Below are 6356 nucleotides of genomic sequence, written 5' to 3'. Positions count from 1 at the left end.
TGCTGGAAAGTTATTTTCTAATGCGTATCTGATGGATTTAGGGGGCTGCATAAAAACGTTATACTACTGTGCAGGCTGGGCTGACAAGATCCAGGGCCGCACCATACCTATCGGTGAGGAGCACTGGGAGACCTCCAGGGCGGGGTAGGGCTGAGGTGATCACTGTAGAGCTGAATGATTTCATTTCAATGGCTCCCTCTTGAAGAGGCCAGCCAAACAAAACAAAACAATTTTCACCTGATGTTAAGCCAACACAGTTCTAAACTAGCAAATTCTGTGATAACTCAGCGAATGACTTTAAAGTTGTCTCAGTATAATCGTACAGAACACAACACCATGGATATTTTAGAAACTGTGAAAGCAGGAACATTCTTATGGCTACAATTACTGATTTAAGGCAACTATCGAAGAGCCCAAACTTTTCACAGCTGGCTTCTGACATTAATTATTTGGATTTCACTGCCTTAGTGACATTTATATCCCCCATAATGTAATTATTTAAGCCTCTTTGCATCTCCACCATGGGCCAGCTGTGGTTATCTGTGCCTGCTCAAACTCAGTACAGTGAGACCAGAATAATTAAACAAACTAGTTCGGACTGATTTGTTTCAAATAGCTTCACAATAAGATAAAACTATGTTTATAGCCTGAGGTAAGGATTTGTATATACAAACATGAGTGTATATATTTATTAGTAGAATATACACATAGAAACATAGAAACATAAAAAATATTTCATATGAAAAGGCATCAATTTGAGAAATAGTGTGGGAAGAATATAACTCATGTAAATACATTATCTGGAACAATAAGACACACCGACAAACTGGCCCTGATGTGTGTCTCTAATCTAACTGGATATCCAGTATGTTACAGTGGTGGTCAGGAGGCAACACATGGAAAATTAAACCGTAGTGATGCTGAAAAATTTATCTGTCTTAGTGACTGTGTTACTTTACCCTCAGACCACATGGGAAAAGGTACTCAAGTACGTGTGGATCTTCAGAAAGACAGGCCTTGCTCTGGAGAATGATGCAGAACTGAACACAAAGAGCAATGGTGCTCTCTGAAAGGCCACGTCAGACTGTGGAACACATTAGTTGGTCAGGTCTGGACAGGAAAATGTCCTTTATTCTGTGCATCCAGGCCCCTACATAAGAGAGCTTGTATTTTGTTTAGATTATTTTTGCGTTTTTTTTTTTGTTTTTCCAGTACCGGGAATAAACTCAGGACCTCACACTTGCCAGGCAGGCGCTGTGCCGCTGAGCTAAATCCCCAGCCCCTTTGTATTTTGTTTAGTAGGCAGAGGTAAACATGTCAGAGCAAATCCATAGAAAGGCTTATTAGTTCTAGGAACTCTTTTTTAAATTTCACTGTTTTTAATCATATGACTTTTTTAAAGGCATTATATTACTGATAGAACTTTGAGCTGCTGAAAATGCACTTGAATATCATACTTCTTCAGCTAGATATGACCCTACCTCATCGCTCTTTCTTTTTTCTATGAAACTTTGAGAGTTCCAATAATAGAGACCACACCCCTGCTTGATGATGAAAAGCTGAATTATCTTTCAGATACTTTCCAATCTTGTATCTTTACTTTTATCTAACTCGGGTTTATGACTGATATCATTCCAAACTATTTGAGGGCTCACATTTTTGTTCTGTAAATTGTTGAAGATAGGCTTTCTTCTTTTTTGTTAATTATATATTTATCTCATCTTCCTCTCACACCAACTTTAAGCCTCCTCCCCACAAGCATTGAATATACCAGTTCCCTGTAGGGTTGAGTGTGTGCTTTATTTTCCAGATGGAGACTTCTTCACTTACACAAGACATGAACCTGTTGGAGTATGTGGCCAAATCATCCCTGTAAGTTGCTCTCTTATATACTTACAAAAAAAAAAAAAAAAGAAGATAAGAATTTTATTTCATTTAGTGACATAATTTATTCTACAAATGGATGCTTGTATATTGGCTAAATGTGATGTGAATTTCATCAAGTAGGACTTATTTAACCTGCTCTTTCTGTTACTGAATTTCTGGGATTTGAATTAGGCAGTACAGAAAACTATCCACACCCTGACCTAACTCTTGGGCATGTTTCAGTATTACTGCATCAACAAATCTTGAACTTTTCCTGTACAGGTTGTTCTCAAAAACTTGTATTATGCACTCCTGCTAAGAGCCATGCTTTGTAAGCCTGGGACAGAGATGAGCGTGGCTCCTCTGCTGTGGGATGGCCCTCCAGGGTGATGTGCCTCCTGCTCCCCACCACTCTGTCTCTTCTGAGACTTCTCATCACAGATAGGAGTAGCAACAAGTGTCTAAGTCCCTAAAGATACTCTTTAATTAAAGTATAATAAATGATACCAGAGACACGAGGAGCTCTTTTGGAATATATCGCCCCTTTAGATAAGTGGCTTTCATACTCCAAATTCCCCTACAAGAAAAATAGCATTTTTAAGGGAAATTATGAATATTTTCTTTAAACTCAACAGAGAGAAGACTGTCTCAGAATAGCTGAAATTCTTGAAAAGTCAACTAAAGAGATTTAAAGTGTTCTGAAGCTCTTAAATGAGGAAAATATAATGGCTTATCTTTTGAATCAATGAGTTTAAAAAGTGAACATATCAACATTCTTTTTTTTTTAATTATTATTTTAAAGATAAAAGGAGGGAAACATTAACAGACATACAACATTTTACAACATATCACAAGCACAATACAGACAACACAGAGTTACAAACAAAGTGGTAGGGAATTAACAATGGTGGTTGTATTACATATTGATATCTTCAAAGTGGCTTCTCGTGAAAACAGATATAAACATGCAATACTGGTCAACCAAAGATTCATTGACAGTTTCTTTCAGCATAGAAATAGAAGACAGAAGAACAACCACGTTAACTATCCTGTATATACATACATACAAAATTTCTCCTTCTTTCCCTTCTCTTTTCCCACATCCCAGAAGCCCTTCATATCAACATTCTTAATGAAATTGCTGGTTTGTCAGAACAACTCCATAGTGGATGTGTTGTCAAATACCTGTAATCCCAGCACTCGGGAGGTTGAAGCAGGAGGACCATTGCGAGTTTGAGGCCAGCCTGGACTACAAAGTGAGCTCAAGGCCAGCCTCAACTGCATAGCAAGATCCTATCTCAAAAATAACAAAACAAAACAAAAAAACCTTCATAACCTTAAATACTAATGATAATTAATGTGTTTAAACATTTACCCCACATAGTTAACTCTCAGGACAACCTTCTGAGGTATGGAGGATATTACTGGCACTTTCAGGTGTTAAAGTCATACACAGAGAACACCTGACTGGTCAGCAAACAAGAACACCTGATTTCGGTGGCTGGGGATTTAGTTCAGCTGCAAAGTGCCTGCCTGGCAAGCGCAAGGTCATGAGTTTGAATCCTAGTACCAAAGGAAAAAACAAAAACAAATAAAATAAAAAAAAAAAAAAACCCACCTGATTTCACCCGACTGGTCAGCGATCAAGCTGAGATCTGAGCCCAAACACTCCTGCTTTGAACCCTAGATGTCTTTTTTTTAAACAAGATTTATTGTCCTTGGCTGGAGATGTAGCACAGTGGAACACCATATGCTTAGCACGTACAAAGCCCAGGGTTGGAACCCAGCACCATACGAAAAGAATATTTTCCCTGTAAATAAATGTTGCTAAATAACATTACTGACTAAATATCAAAAATGACCTACACAAAGAAGCGATGATCATACCTTTTAAAACATAGATAGTTTAATTGATAGCTCATATGCATGTTTGTAGGCAAAACCACACAGTAATTTTCTCTTGCTAGAATAGGAATTCAACATAGCAACATTTGCTTGAAAATGGTTCTCTCTCCTTGTCCCTTCTTCTATCTGCTTGAGTCAGAGAACTATCATTTACTAGTTCCTTCTGGCCATGACCTTGAATAGAACACATTGGACGCCTGTCAAAACTGCTGAAGTCATTATTTAACAACTATAGGGGAGGGAGGAGCTGTATAATGTCACAGTTATTGATATCTGTGCCTTTGAGCAAAACAAAGACTGCATTGTGGAACATTGCTTTCCAGTGGAACTTCCCGTTGGTTATGCTGGTGTGGAAGCTCGGCCCTCCCTCAGCTGTGGAAACACAGTGGTTCTCAAGCCGGCAGAGCAGACGCCCCTCACTGCTCTTCACGTGGCCTCCTTAATTAAAGAGGTAAGCTTCCTGGGTCCAAGTGTGCTCAAGAAGCCCAGAGCCCTAGCTGCAAAGGGAGGCCCTCATTAGTGCGACTGTCAGCTCCATTCTGCTCAGAGGCTCCATCCAGTGGCGAGGACACCCGGAGTCATGCTGCCAGCTGGGATTTTTGGCAGTCAGTGCTCATGGGTACCCTCCCAAATGCAGACCAGAAGCCACACCGGAGGCTTGGAGTCAGTCACACAGTAGTTATTTTCTTGCTTTTGTCCAACTCTCACACACTCAAATTCATGTTGAAATTAATATAGAATCCTTTCAGTGCTATAATGTTGTTTGTTTCCAATTGCCTATGATTGCCTCCACTGAGGTTATTTTCATATAGGCTAAGAAATGACATCATAATAATGAGGAATGAAGAATAAAGCTGCCTCAGTGCAGTTTTCTTTGTAAAGCAACTCACAAAGTTACCTCAAAGAAGCAGCCTCCATCCCGTATACCCCTTTCTTGCATCACTCTGAGTTCTGTTATAACTGTTTTGCTTTTTATCCTTTCAGGCAGGTTTTCCTCCTGGAGTGGTGAATGTTGTCCCTGGCTATGGGCCCACCGCAGGGGCAGCCATCTCTTCGCACATGGATGTCGACAAGGTGGCCTTCACAGGGTCCACGGAGGTAGCGCCACTGACTCGGGCGGCCATTAAAAATGGCAAACCGCTCTGACGGGATGCATGAGAAGGAGTATTGATCTCAAGAATGCTGCTAAAACTTCCTCTGCTTTTTGATGAATGGTTTACATGTTGAGCCCCCTGAAGATTGATAAACAAAATGAACATTCCAGAAGGCTCTCCACCCTGCCGTCTATAAGCCACTGGTCCTTTTAAAAAATGTCTTAACAAAAACAATAAAAGAGAAAGCTTTGTTACTCCTGTACATCATTAGGTTATATACTTTTTATACTACCTAAGACAATTTCTCTTCCCTTCGGTGGGACCCAGGAAGACCAAAAGATTGGACGCTTACATATCTAGGTAGTGAATTGAAGGTAATTTGATTATTTTGTAATCTTAGTAAGGAGTTTTTTAAAAACCTCATTTGCATAGAAAATTGAAACGAGATCTTAAATCTTACTGTTCTTGATTTTCTAAAGTAGGTAAATGTATATATATATATATATATATATATTTCACCACGCCCCCAAAACCTTGCCCTTCATAGCCAGAGTAGAAATAAGTTGCTTTGTGCAAATGCCTGGGATAAGGAAAATACAACCTTGCATCCAGGATTTTCTGTGGACAGTTGAGCATGTAGAAGACATGGCAATAACTATTAAGATGACTGAAATCATAGCAGAGAAGATACAGGAAGGAAGGCACACGTTCCCCAGCCTAGGGTTGTAAACTTTCCCCAGTAGAGACACAGGTGTATTTCCTAGTCATTACTTCTCCCGTCTGTCTGCCGCCCCTGACCCACTGCCAGCATCACTTCCTGTTAGTCTTGGCTCATCACTAAGCTCCTAGGGCACTGTGAGGACACGGTACCCACAGGAAAGAAACCTTGACCTTAGAAGACTAGGAACTTCTGGGTTCACATGCTGACGCTGCTCCTCTGGTGTCTCAGAAATTTTAAGTATCCTTGTTAAATTTGAAATTGAGCTTTAAAGGGGCAAGAAAAAATTCTTAAATGAAAATTCAGTTTTTGAAAATGGTCCTATGAAATGCGTTTTGAAAGGAAAATGGACTCTAAGTGAGATTTCAGACAGGGTTTCCCTAATATAGGTGTATATTTTGTTGATTTTTATTAACCCACTTTCAGGGGACTGATTGAGTCCACGAAGCCTTGTCAGCAGATTCACTACTACTCTGTTCAGTAATGCACAGTGCCAGTTAGGCAGTAACCACGTGAAATGTGAAGGCACAATTTACCTTTCCTTTTAGTAGGAATAGGAACTTCTTATGACACATGTAGAAGGAAAAGAAATCCAGAGGCTGAAAGAAATGAAATAAATTATTATATAAAAGGGAAAGGCAAAGATCATTTTAATGGATTAAAGCACCAATAAAAATAATAAAATTGTTAAAATAAGTCATGTTTTGGAAGTATAAAAACAAAAATAACTACAGACAATAACCTTTATGAGAAGTAACCTGCAAAGAAGAAAA

At 39.3% G+C, this 6356-nt stretch overlaps 1 pseudogene; it reads left to right on the top strand.

Annotated features, from left to right (window-relative positions):
• LOC102018214 overlaps positions 1–6356 on the top strand; it is a 52859-nt pseudogene that overhangs the window by 28956 nt on the left and 17547 nt on the right.

Source organism: Chinchilla lanigera, unplaced genomic scaffold, assembly GCF_000276665.1.
Source record: "Chinchilla lanigera isolate Chin_1 unplaced genomic scaffold, ChiLan1.0 scaffold00033, whole genome shotgun sequence".
Taxonomy (NCBI): Eukaryota; Metazoa; Chordata; class Mammalia; order Rodentia; family Chinchillidae; genus Chinchilla; species Chinchilla lanigera.
The sequence above is the reverse complement of the archived record's forward strand: the minus strand, read 5'-3'. Positions and strand labels throughout refer to the sequence as shown.